The sequence below is a fragment of the Corvus moneduloides genome, chromosome Z (assembly GCF_009650955.1).
Source record: "Corvus moneduloides isolate bCorMon1 chromosome Z, bCorMon1.pri, whole genome shotgun sequence".
Taxonomy (NCBI): Eukaryota; Metazoa; Chordata; class Aves; order Passeriformes; family Corvidae; genus Corvus; species Corvus moneduloides.
Genome location: NC_045511.1, coordinates 34,610,969 through 34,631,789, shown reverse-complemented (window position 1 = coordinate 34,631,789; position 20,821 = coordinate 34,610,969). Strand labels below are relative to the sequence as shown.

Here is a 20,821-nt window from a genome sequence, read left to right as displayed (position 1 = left end):
ACTGGTCAGGCTGGAGATTGTGACTTTTGGCTGGATTAAACAGCATTTACGGAATTAAAGCAATCCCTGAACTAAAAAAAAAGAGTGAGCCTAAAGAGAGGTCTAGGAGAAGCACGAGGGCAGCAGTGGCAGCAGGGATGGTGCTGCAGGAGCAGATGCCATCAGAGCTCAGTTTGACACCACACAAGTCACCCAGGGGTGTCCTGGCCTCTGCCCTCCCAGGGGTGCCATGAGCAGCCTCTCCTCCTGTCTGCCTGGTCCAGGTGCTGGGGCAGGAAGAAGGACCCGTGCTGGGGTGCTGGCTGGGAGCTCTCAGGGCAGCTCCACCCCAGGGGGGTCTGCAGCCGGGGATCTCAGGAGGGGCGAGCCTCCATCACCTGGGGGCTTCTCCAGAGGGGCTGCAGGGTATTGCATGTAGGTTACGGATGGTCGGAGATGAGAGATCTCTATAGTCTGGTCTTGGGACACAGGCGGTTTATTGCAAAGGCGTGGGTATAGGGGCACTGCTCAGAGCTGCCAGACTCAGCTCTGAGCAGGCCCAAGAGAGCAAGAGAGTAAACGGGTAAGAGAGAGAGAGAGAGAGAGTGTAAGAGCAAGGAGAGTGAAGAAGAAGTAGTAAGAGTAAGAGCAAGAGTAAGAGCAAGAGTAAGAGCAAGAGAGGAATAGAATGGAATTGTCTGAAGTCCTGGTTACAATACAATAAATCATCTTCTGTACTGAATATTCTAATTGTCACTAACCAATCTAATACAAGATACAAATCCTATAGCATTTACATACAGCCTATAAGAGTTCTTATATTACCATAGAGTGTTACATCTTAACTTCTAAAAACTACTCTTTGGACCCCTTCTGCTGAGCTAGTAGGGTCTGCTCTGACCCTTGGACCTGCCTGCAAGCAGAGGGTATTGTTCAATCAAGAGGGGATTACCTTCAGTTGGCCATACCATTGTTTTCCAGTTGTTCAGTAACTAAGACTTGGTATTTCAAAAGTGGCTTTCATTTCGATGTTGCCTGTAGTTTTCATATTCCCAAAATCTTTTGTCAGGCAATCATATTTACAAGGCTTTCCTGTTTCATCTTCCCCAACAATTGCACTTCCTGGGATTAGTGACAGAGGGGTGCTCAGAGACTGGGGATGTTTATCAGCATTTTCTGAAAGGCTCCTGATATGTGGTTCATGAGTTACATTGCTGACACTGATCTCCAAAGTGTAGCTGACTGATTGCCAGTTAATTACATGTCAATAATAAATGAATAAACCACTTTGATCCTGATTTGGTTTAACATGAATATTTTTTTCCCTGTGATACAGTGTTTATTCAAGTAACTGAACAGAACAAGAGCAGACACAAAAAGCCAGGAATGTTTTTTGAAATTGTGTATACATACATTATATATAGCTATAAATGAGCTTAATCATGGTAAATGCAGAAATTATCTCTCTTTGGACATCAAAGATTTTGTGCCAGCAATTTCTTTCTATATGCATGTCTGAAAGGCTGAATTTCAAGAACTGAGTCCTTTCAAGTGGAGATGCCTGATATCTGCAAAATGTACTTTGTTATTCCGATGGCCTACAGCACTTTCGTAAATCTAACAAAACATAACAGACAGTTGGATGGATTTGGCTGAAAAATCTGGTGACATGCAATATGCAAAAAAAAAAATTAGGACAGTTAGAGATCTCTCTTCTGTTCTCTTCTGTTCTCTTCTGTTCTCTTCTGTTCTCTTCTGTTCTCCCCTCCCCTCCCCTCCCCTCCCCTCCCCTCCCTTCCCCTCCCCTCCCTCTCCACATCCTTTCCATCTCCTCTCCTCTCCGCATCCTTTCCATCTCCTCCCTCCCCTCTTTTGCCTTAGGTGTCTATGGACTGGTCAGTTTCTGGGCATGCTGTCAAAGGAAGAAAGATGTGCTGGGTTTTGTTCAAGGCATAAAATATGTATGACAAATTTTTTTCTTAGAGAAGAAGCCTAAGGGGTCTTCTCAGCTGTTTCTCATGCAGCATGTGCCTAACTTTGAGATATCTGGGTCAGGCTTCTGGCTGTTGCAGTACTGGCAAAAATAAAGAATCATTGTTTAAATTTTATTTGTCCCTGATCATTCATCCTTCTGGCATTTTTATTCTGCTTATTTTCTGTCTGCCTTTATACTCATACATTTTTGTACTGTGTCTCTTTGAACCTGCTTAACAAAATTTAATGAAGTTGATAATGATGGTAACATTACCATGAAGCATAACAAATTATTTTTTTCTTACCATTTTCTTGCCTGTGTCTTCCTCTCGGTTTTTGTTCTTTATGGCACCTATTGCCTGTGGTGGGCTGACCCTGGCTGGCCACTAGGTGCCTACGCAAGCTCCTCTATCACTCCCCTCCTTGGCTGGACAGGGTAGAGAAAATTTAATGAAAGATCATGGGCTGAGAGAGGGACAGGGAGGAATCACTCACCAATTACCATCAAAGGAAAAATAGGCTTAAACTTGGGAAATTTTAACTTGGGAAGTTTAATTTACTGTCAATCAAATCAGAGTAGGATAATGAGAAACAAAGCCAAATATTAAAGGACCTTTGTGACCAAATCTCTGAAACCTGGAGTAAGACTCCTTAACACCATTTTTTTGTGTTAAAGAGGCATGATTTATTCAGGCACCTGGAAGGATATGGGGACCACTCCTCCTAACGTGCCCCCCAATTCTTACAAGTGTGTTGCTAACATACAGTCACTACATGCATATTATAATTCGGTCATTACCATAAAACCCCTCCCCATGTTCCCCAAGTTCCAAAACTCAGTCCTTGTTTTGGCTGTATCTACATTCCTAAGCCAGATGTTCCAATATCCTTTCTTGGAGAACAACTTCTGCATGCCTTGCTTCTCTACTAGAGGTCCACAGACAGTGTCTTCTCTGCTACAAGTTCCCAGTCATAGTGTCTTTCTACTAAAAGCTCACAGTTACAGTAGAAATTGAATTAACATTTTTGCTATCACCTTCCTCCCATCCCCCACTTCTTCCTGGGCTTATCTTTGTTCCTGATTCTCTACCTCCTCTCTCCAGCAGTACTGGAGGATGGGAATGGGGATTGCAGTCAGTTAATAATACCTTGTCTCTGCTGTCTCTTCCTCCTCTGAGAGAGGACTCCTCACACTCTTCCCCCATTCCAGCGTGGGGCCCCTTCCACAGGAGACAGTCCTCCATGAATTTTCCCAATGCTTTCACATATCATGGTTTCCACATCATTACCAGGATGATGAAGCCAATGGTTGTCTCTAGTTATAGCATTTAATTATGCACGTCTAACCAAAACCTGTGAATTATACTGTAGTGTTTTATTTTTCTTATGCTTTTACTGTTTGGTGTATCAAGGGGTAAATACAATTATTTTTGAACAAGCAAACTGGCACTGTTGTCAATATAGCCATAAGCTAATGATGCAATGCTATTGTATAGGGGAAAAAAATTCCTAGTCTTTAAATTAAAGGAACTGCGGTGAACAAAAGACCTAGAATAAAACCAAGGGAAAATTTTAAACTAGACACTAAGGGAGTATTTCTCTTCGCAATAAAACTAAAGTGATATTGTCCTTTTTGGTTAAGTGTTCATTCGCATCCTGATGTGTCTTTTAGCTACTAATGAAGAAATTTCCTTCCTTAGTATTCAACTGTGAAAAGTATTTCACATATTAGACTAAAATAGTTCACATCTAATAGCAACTGCAGTTCTTAAAATGGAAATCCAGTGCTCTCTTATCATGCAAAGTGTGGCTTCTTTGTTTTAGCTGGTGACTTCTTTGCTGATCTATTTCAGAACGAGTACCATCAGCCTGCAGCAAAGACTTAGAAAGCAGTGGTATTGTTATAAACAGGTGGTGGAAACTTGGCTGAGTGATGGTAATGCTGGTCACATGGGCGAAAATTACAGAAGAAACACAGGCTTGCACAGGGAACACTTCTGGTGTTTTCTTTGAAACTGGAGATAGAAAGTGTCAGGGGAAAGAGGTATGGGTATTGCCTTGCTGCAGTGCCATGAGTAATAACTACTAAAATTACCACTGACAGCAAGGCCTCTGACTGTATTCATGCTTCTGAAAATAGATGGAAATGTAATGGTTTTTCTTAATGATGTATTTCTCATCCCAGTGAGATGCTGTCTCCCAAGAATATCGTTTGGACAAGTGACTGAAAGGGTTTAAAAAATGCTAATGTGCTATAATGATGTACTCAGCAACACATCAATAGACAATAATTAATTGTCTTTCATCCACCAGATTTTATTTCAGTGTTCTGAGCTAGTAGTATTAGTTTCACCTCTCTTGCTGGCCAGAATTTTCTATTGTGGGATTTTAATTTTATTTTTGTCTTAGACACCAAAAATAATGTGTCAGCCCAAAACTAAACAAATCCTAATTACCAATAATTTTTTTTTATTTAACATTCACAAATTTCAGTATTGCTGAAGATAGTCAGAGGAAAGACATTTCTGGGGTATACCTCAAGTATCTGAGTTCGGAACTCTGAGAGACAACATCAATATCAATGGAGATAATAGAATAAAATACAATTCTATTTGGATTCTTTGAACCTGTGTCAGAATGGTGTTACATTTTATAACTGAAAATAGAAATATAACTTGTGTACATATTCGAGTAGATTATGTTGTAATCAGTTGTTTTATCCTGCAGATTTCTAGAGAATTCTTTCAAAGAGAGATTTAGATCCTTGATACTAAACTGACTCCCGACTTCTCTTGTTTTATATGTTTTTATATCTAAGATGTCTTCAGTGAATAGCCCTCTATGGATGAATTTGCTTTCTGACAGCAAATTTATTAGGATGCAATGTATTACTTAAATAAATGCCTGGCAAGTGACAGACATTCCATCTGTTTTAAAATATGGCAACAATGATCAAATTTTTAAACGGTTTGCTTTTGCAATTTCATAATCTCTTTCTATACTTCCTGTATATTAAAAAGATTTCTTAACTTTTCTGATCTTTTCCTACAGATATCATAGGCTGCTGGTTCAGTAAAAGAATTATACCTGGTTTATTTAATTTTATTTCTTCTTTTTCATTTCTCCCCCCTGCCTAATATCAAGATTTATGTTTAGCTTTATGAAATTAAATATTGAGGTAATTTTACAAAAACTCATTGTGGTCTACTAAAAAACAATTGTAAATTAAAGGTTATTTGTTTACAAATTACTGCAAATATTGAAGCTTATTCCAAGTTCTCTCCATTGTGATCCTAGCAATCTTCCTGAATTGCTATCTTTTCTGATTTTTTTGGTCATTCTTATCAACCCTAGAACAAACAAATGTATAACACGAAGCATTCTTGTGCGGCACCTGAGTGTGGCACTATCCCACTTCCTTTATTGTTTTTCTCTTTTTTTCCAGTGGTAGGAATACGGAAACTTGCCAAATTAGCATTGAATATTCTTAGTGATTTGATTTACTGTTCATAAACTTTTAAGGAACTGATTACTGCATCTGACAGCTAATCAAGTGACTGAGTGATACTTTCATAAGCTCAGAAAGGATTGTGTAACTGTATCGGCAGAGATTTTATATGCTACACCTCCCTCTGAAAGCATGGAATCTGTTATTGTCTGTTCAAATGAAATGCTACCTTCCTCCCTTGGTTTCAATGTTAAAATTGCTTAACCAAGTGACTAAGCACAGCAGTTCTACAGAAAACAAAGATCCACGCAGGTTATTTAAAACACTTGCTATAGATGCATGACATTCTCTGGTTCACATTTCTGCAGTTTAAGTGCACCGACAAGAAACCAAGAACTTGACTTGATCTTTAGCCATTGCTTTGGAGAAAATTGGACTGTTACAGTAATAAATTTTTAATTACCCTTTTGGCACTATAATAACAATGTAATTAGTATTTCTGACAGAAACCTGAAAGACAATTATGCAGCATGAATTATTCATAAAAGTGATGTTACTGCCTGCCTCACCTGAAGGAAGCTTGCAGGAACCTCCTAGCTAGTGCATCCTGTGACTTCTCTGGTACAGCTGTTCAAATCATAAATATCAGAATTTATCTAAACAGTTGCAGTGTTTTGAAAATTTCAGCGGCTCTCTCTTAGCTTTTCTGCTTTGTGCAAAAAAAAAAGTGCTATTTGTACTATCTAGAAAATTATGTATTAAAAAATGAGGAAAGACTCCTAAAACTTGGTAAAGTTTTCTTCATGATTTATGTTTCAGTTCTATGCTAAAAATATCACAAATTCATTTTTTTCTTGACCCTTTTCTCTGCAGTAAGGCAAAACTGTGATTTTTTTTCATGGGGTGTTTGTTCACAAAGGAGGTAACTTTCTGCCTTCTATGGGATTGGTTCAATTTGTTTTATGCTTCAGTTACTTCAACATAAGTGGTGTGTGTACATTTGCAGTCACAACCACCCTCACTGATGCTTTATGTAATTTACAAGAACAATGATTGATCCTTTTCTAAGAAAAGTATGATATTGTATTTGCCTGTACAAGTAATAGCATAAGGAATTTTATCTAATTTTATTATAAGAGTACAATAGAAGCAACCATTAATCAACAGAAGGGCTACTAATCTGAAATTTTCAATAATATCAACTTTTCTTGGCTATAGGTTTCAATAAAGGAAGGTCTTATGGACATGTGCATTTTGAATTGACAAGAATTCCTGGTAAGTATGCTGTCAAGGAAGTGTTGTGCAGATAACATGGACAAGGATGCAAGCAAGGACATTGTGCAAGTCAGGACAGATTACTGTGTGTCAGAAAATGAAAGATAGAAATGGTATCTCTTAAAGTATTTGCTGTGCACTCTCATGCTTCACCTGTATCATGTCAAATGAAATTTCATGGAACCACCTGTTTTATTTTTATAAATTTTCTGCCTGCCCAATGAAAAAAAATCTCTGTTTCTCAAACTTTACCCCTTCAAACAAAAGTATTGGATAATGGAACTTTCAAGTTAAACTTTATTTTTTCCTTCAGATTTTGTGGAAGTATGAAGTATTTAACAACCAGCATGTGTGAAAATGCATGTAGGGATGTGGCAGCCTTACCTGAGTCTGATACAGTTCTGCTTCATGCTGATCATAGAAAAGCAATGACGGGGAGAGAGATGTTCAGATAATATTTACACTGATAAGATGAATCAATGCTTTGACAGAGCATCTGAAGTGGGGAAAGACCTAAGACACAATACTTGGGATAAACTTTTTCTAATTTTGGGTGTAGAGATGAGTTCTCGTTCCATTTTTTTTAGTTGTATATGTTGCAGCCATATGATTCCTAATGTATTTCTTTTTTATCTTACAGACTGGGTCCCCACCCAATAGTTCTTCAATTTGCCTCTTTGGATTATGTTCTTTAGAACACCTTCCTTTGCACTGAGTGCCTCTAAAAATACACTGAATGATATTCATGCTACTCTGCTTGCTGTAACATTTAGGGCAAGAAGACTTCATGTCTTCTCAAAAAAATTAAGAAGATACAGAAAGTCTTACAACAAAGAACTCTTCTGGGAAGAAAAAAAAGTATGTGACTAACAGATGGTAAATGACAGATTTTTCATGTACACATTGACAAAAAAATTGGTGATAAAAAATCATATCAAAGAAAACTGTGACTTACTTTTAAACTCTGCAGCTATTAAATATTCCGGATTCCTGATATACAGCTAGGGTTTGTTAGCAGTCTTGATAAAGTGCAGCAGACTTTCCAGTCCATTAAATAAATGTGAGACGCATAATTTTACACAGTTGCTAAAATGCAAAATCAGTGATCAATCTTATTCTCAGCCCATTTCCTAAATATGAAAGCACTGGGATGTCAGAGGTAACTCAGAGTTCTGCAGGCTGACTTGCTGATTCTCAGTGCTATTGGAAGAAGTAGTTTAACTTTGCTGTGTTAAAAATAGCTGAACTCCTTACCTGAATGTGTGATTTAAGTGTGTCTCTTGTTTAAATATTGCAATGTAACGTGAAAAGTGTCTAGAATCAGGTTGAATACTGAAACCAGATGATTTGTGATGCATGGAGTTAGATGTTCAGAAGGGATTTTTTAAAAAAACTTCCAGAGAGTATATGAGCATAAAGCTCTACATAAAAATAGCAGGATGAAAATGCAAATTAAAATTTGGCCTGATTGACAGCAATCTCAGAGGTTTCTGAGACTATTGAACAGCCTCCTAAGGAAACCATCTGGCATTGGCAAAGAGATTGGCACGGTGTTTGGCAGGGTAGCATTCATCACTCCTGAGTCTAATGGCTCAATTTTGTTTCTTCTCTTTTCCTAATAACATCATGTTCTCCTGCAAATGTGAGTGATTTCTGGTCTCATTTACTGCCTTATGGTCAAATGAAAGTATACACAAGAATAGACTCTGGGCATTTGATAGGCATAAGAAATCATGGTTGATATGAGGCTTTATCATACAGGAGCATCAGAAAAGCTGATTTTTAGTATGAAGTTGTCATCAGTGAAATTATAACATTTTTGCTAATGGTATAGAAAGCTTTTGCCATTCCAGCTCTGTGTGACACCAGCACCGGGTGGTAGATTCCACAGCCCAAACATATCAGGTCTACTGAATGGAGAAAAAATTGTTTGAATTGGAACCCTGTGTCTAACCATCTTGTGAATTCTGTGCTTTTAATGACAATATGTATGTACTTCAGGCAGTAGTTAAGCAAAGATATTTCTGGGTTAGTATAAATCTCTTATTTTGAGGACAAATAATGTAAAATATAAACTGAAATTTACCAGAATTCATAAGGCAACAAATTTTCTGAGTTCTTTAATTTTTGTAAAGAAGACAAATACTTTTAGATTGGTCCAGTAGTTCCATCTCAGCAGTTTGACTATTGTTTTGTTAAGTCAGATAAGATGCCCCACTACCAATGTTAAAAAACACAATTTTTTTCCCTTTTCCCATTGTTTCTTTATACGTGAAGTCCTCTCACATAGCAACTTAAATTGTCACTGTGATGTTCCCCATTTATGTGATACTACTGGAGAGCACTGAAATCTGAGGCATAATTATATTAGACCTTAAATGTGTCTTACTGATCAGCGTCTGCCATGCTCAATGTTTCTCCAAACCAACACGCAGGGATTGGAGTCTTCTCATTGTGGCAGGGTCTTTATACTTTTAGTGTCCTGTACTCTTCTCCACTAATATGCAGAGCTGTGATGCTGATTCTTAATTCTCCAACACGCATTTCATAATCAAACTAAATGTCATGCAGACACTATAACATTTGTCCTACCTGTCAAATCTCATTTTGTTTTCAGCAGACACCCTAAATAAGAGTGGCATAAGTGCTCTTAAACTCCAGGGACATAAAACAGAATTCAAGGTCCTCAGAGGTCATTTCCTTGCTAGAATGAATGAGCACTGCTGTCACTATTATTGTAGTTTCAGACATTGAAATTGATCCATGAGGAATACAGATGAATATTAAATAAATGAGTAGATTTTTTTCTTTAGTGTTTGTCCCATTAGTTCTCAACTAAATGTCACATTTTTGTTATTCAAGCTACACCAATAGTACCTTTGGAGCATGGCTTATCTAAAGTCCAGTGTGTGTGAATTTATTTTTCACTTGCTTTGCAACCTGGCAGATAAATAATTCTTCCCTAAATAAACTGGCTGTATCTTGGGTGAACATAAAAACAGGCCTGAAGTGGTGAAGTTTCAGTGTGAGAATCTTTTACTGCTTGACCTGAAATACACTTATTTAGATAGGCTTAGATATTCACTTCTCTAAGATATACAGAACAGCTTTCAAGTAAGGTTGTGAATTGTGCATATTTTAAACGTATTGAATTCTTATAAGAAAGCAGAAAAAAAAATAGTCTGAATTCTCAAGCAGAAATACAGTTTTTTCCCCACTTAATTTTGTGTTTGGAAAAAAATATCCTGTTCTTGTATAAATTTATACAATGTCCAGTTCAGTTGTTTCCTCTAGGCCTGGCTGCAATTTAAGTAGTATATTGATAAAATCTTTATCAGCTTGATTTACATCTTAGTAGAGAAAGTTGCCTCCTGTTTACCAATAGTGGCTTTTCAAGGGTCGTATATAAAGTCTTATCCAATTCCAGTGTGAAATATCTTCAGCTAAGCTTTAGTAAATAAAACTGGTTAAAATGTTTTGATATACACAATGATTTAATAGTTCTTTTTGGCATTACAAGGTTGTTCTGAAAATTTTCCAGAGAAAGGAAGGAAAAAAGCCTACAGTCTGAAGCATGATGTATATTTTCATGTCACTAGCATGGTATGGCTAAATATCTCAATAAATAATTCTGTATATGGGTAATTCCAGCATGTTTTTGCAAGTTAGCATTTTGTACATGAAACTCTTTTATTGTCTTTCTTAGGCAAGTAGATTGTGAACATAAGGAACTATATAGTTGGGTTTAACTAGCAGAATGAGGAGCTCTGCTGTCTTCCTTTTTCATCCCATTTGAACTGTCTGTTGAACAGTTGAATATCTATTTACAGCTCTTCCTCTCTCAAAGGTGCTGCCAGGTCTTTTCATCTGACATCTTTCCAAGTACCCTACTTTGATTAGTTTCCATGCTTTCTCTGCACTACATCATGCAACTTTCATTAAAGGAAAGCCATTTTTGGCATAGAAAGAAAACTCCTGCTGTTAGCAGGAAATCTCTTGGAAAAGCTCTTTAATGGTCAATTACATATGTTGAAGCTTGGCTAGATATAAAACCTTCATGTTCCTGTTATGCAGCCTGTGTCATAAAACTGGAAGACACTGGCCACCCTGCTACTTTATCCACTACAAAATTAGCTTTCCTGTTTTCGTGGTTTTTATAAAAAAATTTTTTTATAAAATCAGATTGCTTAGGGGGAAGTCAGGTCTGGATTGAAGATCTACAGGCTCTCTGATGGCCACTTAAATACTATTGGAATGTTACATATTGCACAAATTACACAGAACTTTTACACAAAGGTCAGTTGTTGAAGTTGTGGTCATCTGAGATTCCTTAGAAACAAACGCTTAAATATTGTTGAGATACAGGTTTTTGTGGCAGGGATTGCCTTAGCAAAACAATACACAATACCTGTGCAGCATAACAATTTAAAAGCATTTTTAATTTCATCTGGGATTTGGTTGACAAAACAAGACATAATAAAATGTCATGATAGAAAGATACAGTAATTTGTAGGATTTCAATATGCCTAAAACTGGTAAAGGGCTGTACACATTTATCTTCTGGCTGTTTAATGACCCTTCCCTGATCTTCCCAGAAACCACTGAAAAGTTTTTATGCCAAAAGTCAGATGTCTGCTAGAAAATATGTTAACTATTAGCAGTAGGACCAAAGTGGACTGGGAAAAGAATAGGTCACGAAAACATAGCTTATGTTCTAGGCAGCGGAAACAAGGTGCGTGTGTGTGTGCTCAACAAATAGAAAAACAGTACTTACATAATAATATTGACCCTCATATTTCCCTAAATGAGTTTTTCTTATATTTCTCTCCCTTATCCAGAATGCTGAATAGTATCCTGCTACAGCAATCTTGTTACTTTTTGCTCCTACATTTATTAGTAATTATTCAAATTATGTAATATTTGTATAATGGTATGGGAATTCATTCGAAACTGCATGATGATATTTTAGCAGAAAGCTATCAATGATCTATGGAGCATGAGGTGGACAAATTGCTTGGAATTTCTATATGAATTGTGTAGGTTGAGAAAATGATTGCTGATTTTGTCCCTGATTTGATGGAGGAACACTGAAACTTTTTGCTATTGTCCTAGAAGTCAAAACCTGGTAACGGTTAAAAAAACACTGAAAGGGGTTAGTCAGCTTTGTACTTCAGAATGTATTTCATTTTACACAATGATTTTAAATTGTATAGAAGTATTAATGATTACAAAAAAGAAAACAAAAGAGTTCAGAGACAAAGAACATTGAAAGCCAAACAAGTGAGTAGCTCTTGAAAGAAAATGAAAGATGTGGTGTGAGAAATATGCAAGGTCAAAATACAGAAGGAGCATTTTTAATAACGTGGAAAAACTTGAAGAAGTGAGAAGAAAATGGAGAACAGATTGAAAGGTAAGAACAGCCTAAATATGTTTTAACAGAGAGGTAAGATTCAGAGGCACACTTGGTAAAGCATTTTCCAAGAAAACAGCAAGCCTGGAAGTTGTAACAAAAAGCATCTCTGTCAGTTGCAGATAGCAGAAGAACCATCAACAGTTCGCTGAAAACATACAAAGAATGCAAGCTGTAAGAACCAGCAGTCCAGCTGAGTGGGTAGTCTCCATTTTAAATCTCAGAGATTTGAAACCTCTTGCTGTTTTAATGGGATTTTTTGCCTTTAACTGAACTGGCTATTTCATCATGAGTGTTTGTGTTTTGAAGGTCTATTATGAATGGATGATGTGGGTTTAAATTAGCTCTTGTCTTTGCCCAGACCTCTGGCAGCAGGCAGTCGTGTTATTGAGGTGTCCAGCACCCCAAGACCCACTCTTATTCGCAAATTCTTTAATAATGGCTGATTTGGTCTATTATAAAATGAGTTATTTATTAATAGACACAAACCTAACAGACATAAGACTTAGACTATGACTACACAGGGGTAAGACAAAAGGGGATACTAGTATACATGTGGAGTTAAAGGTACCATTAAATTTACAGCTAGCTAAGAAATAGTATAACTTAGAATCCAGTGTTTCTTGCCATCCAGTTCTTTGATGGAGTACACATTGAAAAATCCACTCTCTCAATTCCCAGGAAAGTGACCACAAAAGCCCACGTCCAGACTTAAGGAGAGAAATCTCCTTGCACATTCCCAAGGAGTGTTTAAAAGACTTCTGCCTCTGTGATAAGCTGTAATACTTTTATAGTGTAAAAACAGGCCTTTTGGTCACCTGAGTGTGTTTATCTCTTCCCACATCTGTTAAGCTAGGAGACCTTTTGGCGCTAGGAGATGATACCCCCTGGACCTTGCCTACCTGGGTTACCTCTTCTATCTGCACCGGCCATCTGTGGTGGGAGAGAGGTGATATGGCCTGCCACAAGGTCTTAGATAATTAAAGGACAGCGACTTGTAGCAGTTTTAATAGAGGACACATGCATTGGCTTCAATGTGTGAGAAAACAGAAACTGTTGGATCAACAATGCACCATACTTTATGCGGCCTTCTCTTGACTCTTTCCTCCTTCCGGGAGAAAGCTTGAGAATACTTGGTCTTGTAGATGATAATACTCAAAAACACTAGACAGCTCTGCAGAACAAAAACATTTGGGACAGCAAACACAGGCAGAGGAAACCCCTGACATCCTCTCAGAGGTGACATGGGAGTTGCACACCATGAAGTGGTGCTCAATCTGGGCTGGCCTGGAGATCATGTGTGCAATCACTGCTGAAGGAAGTGTAGGCATTTTGCATTTTGAGGATGGGATGGTTTATATAAGAGAGCAGAGTAAGCAACAAGTAAGACCCTTTAGATAAAAGGCAGTATTTGTTATTTAAATAAATTAATGCAGTTCATCTTAATGGCAACTTGAAAGTTTTGGGAAATAATTTGAAAATCAAAGGGACTTTTGAGACTCATTACCATGAACAATGGCTTGTGTTAGTTTCCTCCATGATACTGATTTTGGCAAAGTTTGTTGCTCCTGACTTGGAAGAGACCCTTATGTAAGTATGCAGTGTCTACTCAGCTTTTCTCATAGCTTCATACCTGTGGCTGAAGCAGTGCTCATTCTCGTCACAAGGCTCCACAAGCTAATGCAGCTATTGCCACTGAGGGCCATCACCAGGGCTAACACAGCTCTTTTGCTGTGGACAGCCTTTCTGTTTTCTGGGAGCTTCCACCAGAAGGGACTAAGCATGTAAAAATCTTCGGCAACTGTGTCACAGCAAATTATGAAGATTTTTGCTTCCTAAGCATTTGTGTAGAAGAGCATGCAGGCAGACTAGCTTCATGGCTGAGTTTTGGGGTCATTTTTACCAACAGGTGGAAGCAGAGAACTCTTTAACTTCCCAGTATCCTAAAGAGGATAGAGTTTAAAGTTATTTCCCCATCCTCATTTTGACGTCTTTTAACCTAATACTGGCTTCTACTGTTGACAGTTATGCATTACAGTAATTGAAAATGCAAGCCAGGAGTACATTAATTGCAAAAGCAGAGTAAATTACCACCTCTAAACATACACTTACAAATAGAAGGAACTCACAGTCAAAACCCAGAATAATGCAGTTCTTAAATTCTGTCATGACCTAAATAAATACAAGAAGACAACCAAATTCAACCAAATCATTAGTAATGGATAATTTTCTTTAATGTTTCATAACCAGTCTTTGTGTTAGCACAGGATAAAGATTTGTATTTTGATCAGACTGCTGGGGATTTACAATTGTCTACAAAACGAATGTCAGATCTACAAGATTGAAGTAGCAATCCCTGGTCTTGCTGTTTTTCAATTCAGTACCGGATGAAAAAATCATCACCTGGTTTCAAGATTTTCCTGTTTCTATATGACAGGAACTTGTTTATGGGGGATTAAGTAGTTGATGGTTTTGGTTAAGGTTTTTCTACATATTTTTTACACATGCAGTGATACCTATGTAAGATTTTCTGTAGTAATCCACAATAAATGTGTTCTATTTGTTGAAAATATTTATTGTAGATCCTTCACCTGTATTATTTTTATCTTCCAGAAGTTGAACATCTTAACAGTTTTTGGGTTCTAGAATACTCCTATATCTTCTCACAGAGGTCATATCCAGATGCTTATCTCTTCAAACAATGTTAATGATGATTAAATTCAAACCTGAAAAACAGGAATGCTTTTTTTTTTTCCCCTCCCTTACCTACCTTACACTGGAGACATGATCTGTCTTTGGTATTTCAGTCTACCGATGTGTATGGCTCCACCAGACTAACACAATTATCCACATCCATAAAGAGGCTCCTACACAAAGAAGAAAACTGTAGCCAGAGCTATTGAACACAAAGACACTATTTATAGCATACAGTATCCCTGGGCTGGAGATCACTGGCAAATAAATGCAAGTGTATTCAAGGGCAGTGTCAGCATTTGGCTGCTGATCACCATCTGCCCTTGCCCAGTGCTGGAGACTATGCTGGCAGGGGGGAACTTTGGTCTGAGGTCCTATGGGTTCTTCCGACCAGAATTTCTCAATTGTATAATTGAGATTAGGAATAGCAGATGAATAACTAAATCTTTCCTTTATCTCTACTGCATATGGACAGGCAAATAAGTTATTCAATGCCTTTTGTCAACTGATATTGAATGAATTTATTTGATAGTGAATTTTTTTGTATGTTAATGAAAAAGAAAATGTGTATTTTCAGTCAAACTTAACAACTAAATATTTTGTGTTGCTTGAAGTTTTTGATCCAGGTACACTAGAAATTCTGCCTTTGTAGTTAATGTCTTCAGCCTATTATATATCAGATGAAACACAATCTGAATATAAAAAATATAACAACACTCTTAGTACTAAAGCATGTGCTTGTCTCCACTGCTTCTTTTTACTCAAGAAAGTCATGTGTTAAATTCCTGAAAGATCTGGCAGACTGGAAGGCAGATAAAAGACATATGATGGAAACTTCACATCCGTGACAGAGTAAATGAACCTTGTCTTTATACTTTCCTACAGATATCTAATTCTTTTTATTGTTAGGTTAGAGTTACAAAGTCTAATTCTTTTTATTGTTAGGTGAGAGTTCCAAAGTGTTTTGGTTTTGTTCGTGGGGCTTTTTTTCCCCTAATGTGATCTTTGTATATTAAATTATGCAAAAGTATATAATGGATGCAACAAGAATGGAAAGTGAAGCTGATAACACATAAAATGAATTTCAGGTATTTTTGCATTGATAAATATAGAATGATGTGCAGTTCTCCAAAGTTATGGCGTATTTCAGTTGAATTGCATCTTGCTAAGATTTGAATGCTCTATTTTATTTTTTTCCATTATTATTCTTTTCATAGATGCCCATGTTATTCAATTATGAGAACAAAATCAGAAATGCTTAAAAATCTATGAAGCAACTGAGCTGTATTCCGCTCAGCTGTAATTAGAGAACTGAGAACCTCATTTCTCAGACCCTGAGGAATCTTGATTTGTGATAAAAGAGGAAAGGAGAAGACAGCTTTTCATGATCAACAAGATTTTAAAAAAAAAACCCACACCAAATGTCCAGAAAAAAATGCATGGTTCAGAAGGCTGAACTGTATAAAAGCTTGATGTTAATGCTGCTGAAAGCATCCTGCTCTCTGAAAGTATCATTCTAATGTGTTTTTGTTTACCTCCAGTTCTGGGAAATAGGACAGAATGGAATTATATGCATCATGGTGGAAGAAGAGAATTGTAGCTTTGTTAGAACAGCATGTCAAAACCTGTTATTTCCAGATCATGAAATTCCTTAATATTCTGACCTTTTAATCCGGAGTTTACCAGCAAGCTGAAATGTTTCAATTTATGAAAATATCATAGAGATAGATTCCAGAGCATTGAAACAATTTGGATCAGTGCAGCATGTATCTTTAATGAAATGGAAATGCACTTGTCCAAAATTTACCCTACAGGCATGTCCTGTTTGCCCTCCAGTCAGACAAAATCTGTCACATCACACACCCGGTGCTGTACCCCTGAGGAAGGTCTCTGTGCGCTGGTAGATTTGTGGAACAGAAGCTGGTACTTGAGGTTTAATACTTAAGCAGGTGGCATCATTAGCACAAAGATGTGTTTTTCTCCTGGTAGAATTGCTATTCAGTGGAAATGGTTCTTTAGCAGTGCAGGCTATATGGTAATTAACTGTAATGACTGCATATAAAAGGAAGCCCTCCCTTTGCCTCTGTTGTCAGAATGGAATTTGGGGCCTTTCAGAGAAGCTACCGTTAAATTTTATGAACCTGTGGAGTAGTGGCACTTTAGAAACACACTTTATATATTAAGCAACAAAAAAATTTGTATTAACAGTTGGTGATTAAAAAGACTGGATAACAGAAATGCCACCCTAGTTTTACAAGAGGGACTAAACGCAGTATTGCCTAAAGCTATACACTGATTCTGTGGTAGAGACAGCTCTTCCACTCCAGTGCTTTAATTACAGGAACAAATCTTCCTTTCACCAAATGTAGGCTCACCTGAATCTCTTAGCAGTCAAGCGAGGGGTTGATAGAAATATTCAGATGCATCACATTTCTGATGCTGCCTTTCCCTGGTAGTGGTGAAGAGCATAATTTTTTTTTTTAAATATACCTCTGGATGGATTTTTACCTTTTACCTGATGTGTGAATAAAAATTTTAAACCAATGAACTTTTTTACCTGGCCAAAAAGAAATGTCCTGGGGTTTTTATTTTGCTTAGGCCAGTACTTAAAATAAGGAATCACCAGTTGCAGTGTACAACCAGGAGAGGCTGTGATCGGTCTCATAAGAATAAAACTTTGTTAGGCAGTGAGGTTTTCCACTCAGTATAAAGGTTATAAAATGCTAGTATCTCCTTTTCTAGTCTTTTGTAGAGGGCACTTCTTATATATTTCTCTGTGAGTGATTCTGATTGGGTTTTTTTAAATGGATTTGTCTAACATCAAAGTTTTTTAAATGAATGTTGCTTGAAACAATATTTGGCTGTGGCAGGTCTTTTATATGGTATTCGGAAGACATTTTATAGCTGGGAGAATTGAACTCTTTGGACACCGAACTACCAATATTTGTCTTCAAACATTAGTATTTCAGTGATGAATCAGCTCACATAGCATTTTGTGAAGGTGTTCAGAAGCACAAGTTCAGCCATCTATCTGTTTATGTCTAAGAAAATATTGTAGTTTTTGGAAGGGTTTGCCATGGGCTGAGTACTGGATTGGGCAACTACATGCTTAATTAGAATTCCTAAACCAAGTGAAAAGAGAGTAAATTCAGAGAAAATACTACTGTCTTGCAATTAAAGTACAATATGTTTAACTGGACAAGCATTTACCAAAGACTTGGAAAATGCTATTAAATAGTATCCACTGGGAAAATTAATAGAGGAAACAACTCCATAAAGCAAGTGGCATAATTCAGTGTGCATCACTGTGATCACTCCTGAAGCACAGGTAAAGGCAGGGACTGTCTGTATTCCTCAGATTTACACAGATATTTTCATGTGACCCTTCCTTGAATAGCCAGTGTTAGGTCTGCATTCTTGTCTGGAGAAGACCTTGTGGTTGATCATGGTATTATAACTGTGAACTTACCAACAATGTTTACAAACCAAGACAACCTCTTTGCACACCACCATCTTACAGCAAAATGTCCTTGAAGCCATTAAATTTTTATACTATTGTTTATCTAAAGAAATTTCATATAATCTATATATTTTTCTTTTTTTTCTTTTTTTTCTTTTTAAGTCACTTTTCTACAAAGGACGACATGTTAACAGTTTGCAAAAAATGTAGCCAAATACTACTAGTAGGAGAGGAGCAGGATAAAATCCTTTCATTTTTATTAATTCCACTGAATAATCAATGAAATCACCATGAACAGCACTGTTGCCTTGGGACCATTTTCCAGTATTTCAAACCGTGAAAATGGCTCTTTGTCAAAGATTTTAGTGCTGTTTTTTTCCCCTTTTTGAATAAGAATTTTTTAAGCACCTAATCAGGTTTTCTTGTGAAAGGAGGAGATGGCAACTAAAGTGTGACTTTCATTCAGGAACAGCAAACAAGCAAAGATGAGGATGTCTGCATTCAGACTTGGTCTTGTATATCTGAGGCTTCAGAACAATTGGACAGATAAGGAACTGAGACTCTCAGAGATGCTGAATATAAAGAAATGCAGAAACCTTGTAGCTGCTAGTCTTACTTTCAATAAATCAAGTGTATATTTAAAAACACAGGCACAAGAATTTAGAGCAGTAAAAGGATTTTTATGTGCCCCAAAGGAGCATACTTCTTCTAGGCTGAACAGGCACTAGAGGAAAACCCTTTCTTTAGCAGACATGATACAGATAGTGAGTTAGTTACTGAAAAAAGTTGGAATATTTTTGAAGCTTTGCTTTTTTATATTTCTCATTGCATACTATATGTGTTGATTAGCATGAAAGACTGAGATGAAGGATAGGTGGATTTACCTCTTGGCTTCTTCAGATTTAAAGTGCATTTCCTTCTTGTGAAAAACGAGGTTCACTTTCCTGTCAGAATTTAAAGGGTTTAATATAAAGACAATAAGAGACGCATAAAATAAAGCAAAGGGATAACGGCCGGGTGCCTTGGCGCTCTGCCAAGAGCACACTGATGCTAGAGGTGAGTCCTTTTTATACCATTTTTACTGTCTGTTCTCTATTCATATTAAAACTTTTCCCGGAGCTGTTCTGCATGGCCACTCCTCGGGTCCGCCTTTTTAGAGCATGCGTAGTCTTCTGCCTTGTGGTTTTATTTTTTTTGATTCTTGGGGTTGGGCCCGCTAGGTAAGAGTCGATGGTAGGGTGGATCTCTTAATTCTCCAGACAGTCAGGGCTGATTGCAGCTTTGGCCTCTTTGCCCCCGGGCCGAGCGGTGATAAGGGCTCTCGGACTCTCCTGGCCGCTCGTTCTCCAGCGGAGCAGCCTTTGGGCCCTTTTGTTCCCCGGACAAAGTGTTGATTAGCAGCTCCTTGGGCCTCCTCCTCTGCTCGATTGGAGGTTATCTTACTTGCTCACACTTGCTAACATTCTTGCTAAAACGAGAGAAAACTACATCCACACAGCAAAAAGCATTTCTAACATTATATAATATCTACCTTAATACTTTGCGAGAAGCCAATACTATAATATATGTTTATAACATTCTGAATTTGACCATTAATTTTGTTTGGAGTAAAAAAATCTCCCAGGGAAAAGCTATTCTGGTTCAGGCTGTTTCCTTGTGGTTTTGTTTTCAATTGTGCGTTGGTTTTTGGGTTTTGGGGTTGTTTTATCAGTTCACCATACTGGCATTTCTTATGTAAGTATCACAGGAAAAAAACCACCATCTTGTCAGTCTTTTCCATGGTCTATGATATAAATAGGTTAGCTCTTGGTATGCATCTGTTCTCACCCCACCCTTGGCACTTAAAATATCTCTGTATTCATTAATACATACCTAACACTTGAGATACAGTATATACTTTTTTTTGGTGTATTACTATGTGATTTATTACACTGTGTTAGTAGTAGGAAAGCCCCAACACTGAAATGTTGAAAGATCTAGTAAAGGGCATTCTTCTTCCCTTTAAATAGATATCATGCATCTAAGCACTACTGTTGCAGTTTAAGCCCAGGTCTCAGATGAGAGAGACAAAAGGCAGAGATCCTGACCTGAGATTTATCCTGCTTCTGAAGGAGCGTTTGTCATGTTGTACCTGCATAACCGCCTGACATACCAGCTTTCATTTCAGTCACTTCCAGTATTCATTGTCACTTCACCTTTAATAAAATTACTTCATTATTATTTCTGCTTCTGTGCTGTCCTCTCCCTTCACTTCCATGACAGATTGTACCAGACAGAAAATGTACAGTACCTGTGCATAATATCTATCATTCCACTAAACACATTGGAAATAAATTCAAATTTTGGCTCTTGGTGTTTAGGGAAAGCCACAAGTCTTGCAGACAGGGGTTTACTACCAGAGTGCAGTTTCTGGAGCCAGCTGGTCAGAGCAAAGGCAACTGACCCCATTAAACAGAAGCATACGGTTCTGTAGTAAAGTTGACTGCAGTATAAGCTGAGGTGTGAGGAACCTGAACTTACATTTATCTAAGTGCCTGCAGGCACTTGGTTGAGCAGGATTCAGCTGTGTACAGCACATAAA

At 37.5% G+C, this 20,821-nt stretch overlaps 2 long non-coding RNA genes across 5 annotated transcripts in view; both read right to left on the bottom strand.

The window, feature by feature from the left end:
* Positions 1 to 20,821, bottom strand: part of LOC116438252 — a 111,732-nt gene that overhangs the window by 6,160 nt on the left and 84,751 nt on the right. The gene's annotated exons all lie outside the window — the stretch shown is intronic.
* Positions 5,066 to 19,236, bottom strand: LOC116438253. Its single transcript, XR_004237655.1, has 2 exons — positions 14,857 to 19,236; positions 5,066 to 14,029 (listed from the first exon to the last, which is right to left on the bottom strand). It is a non-coding gene; the product is annotated as an uncharacterized LOC116438253 (long non-coding RNA).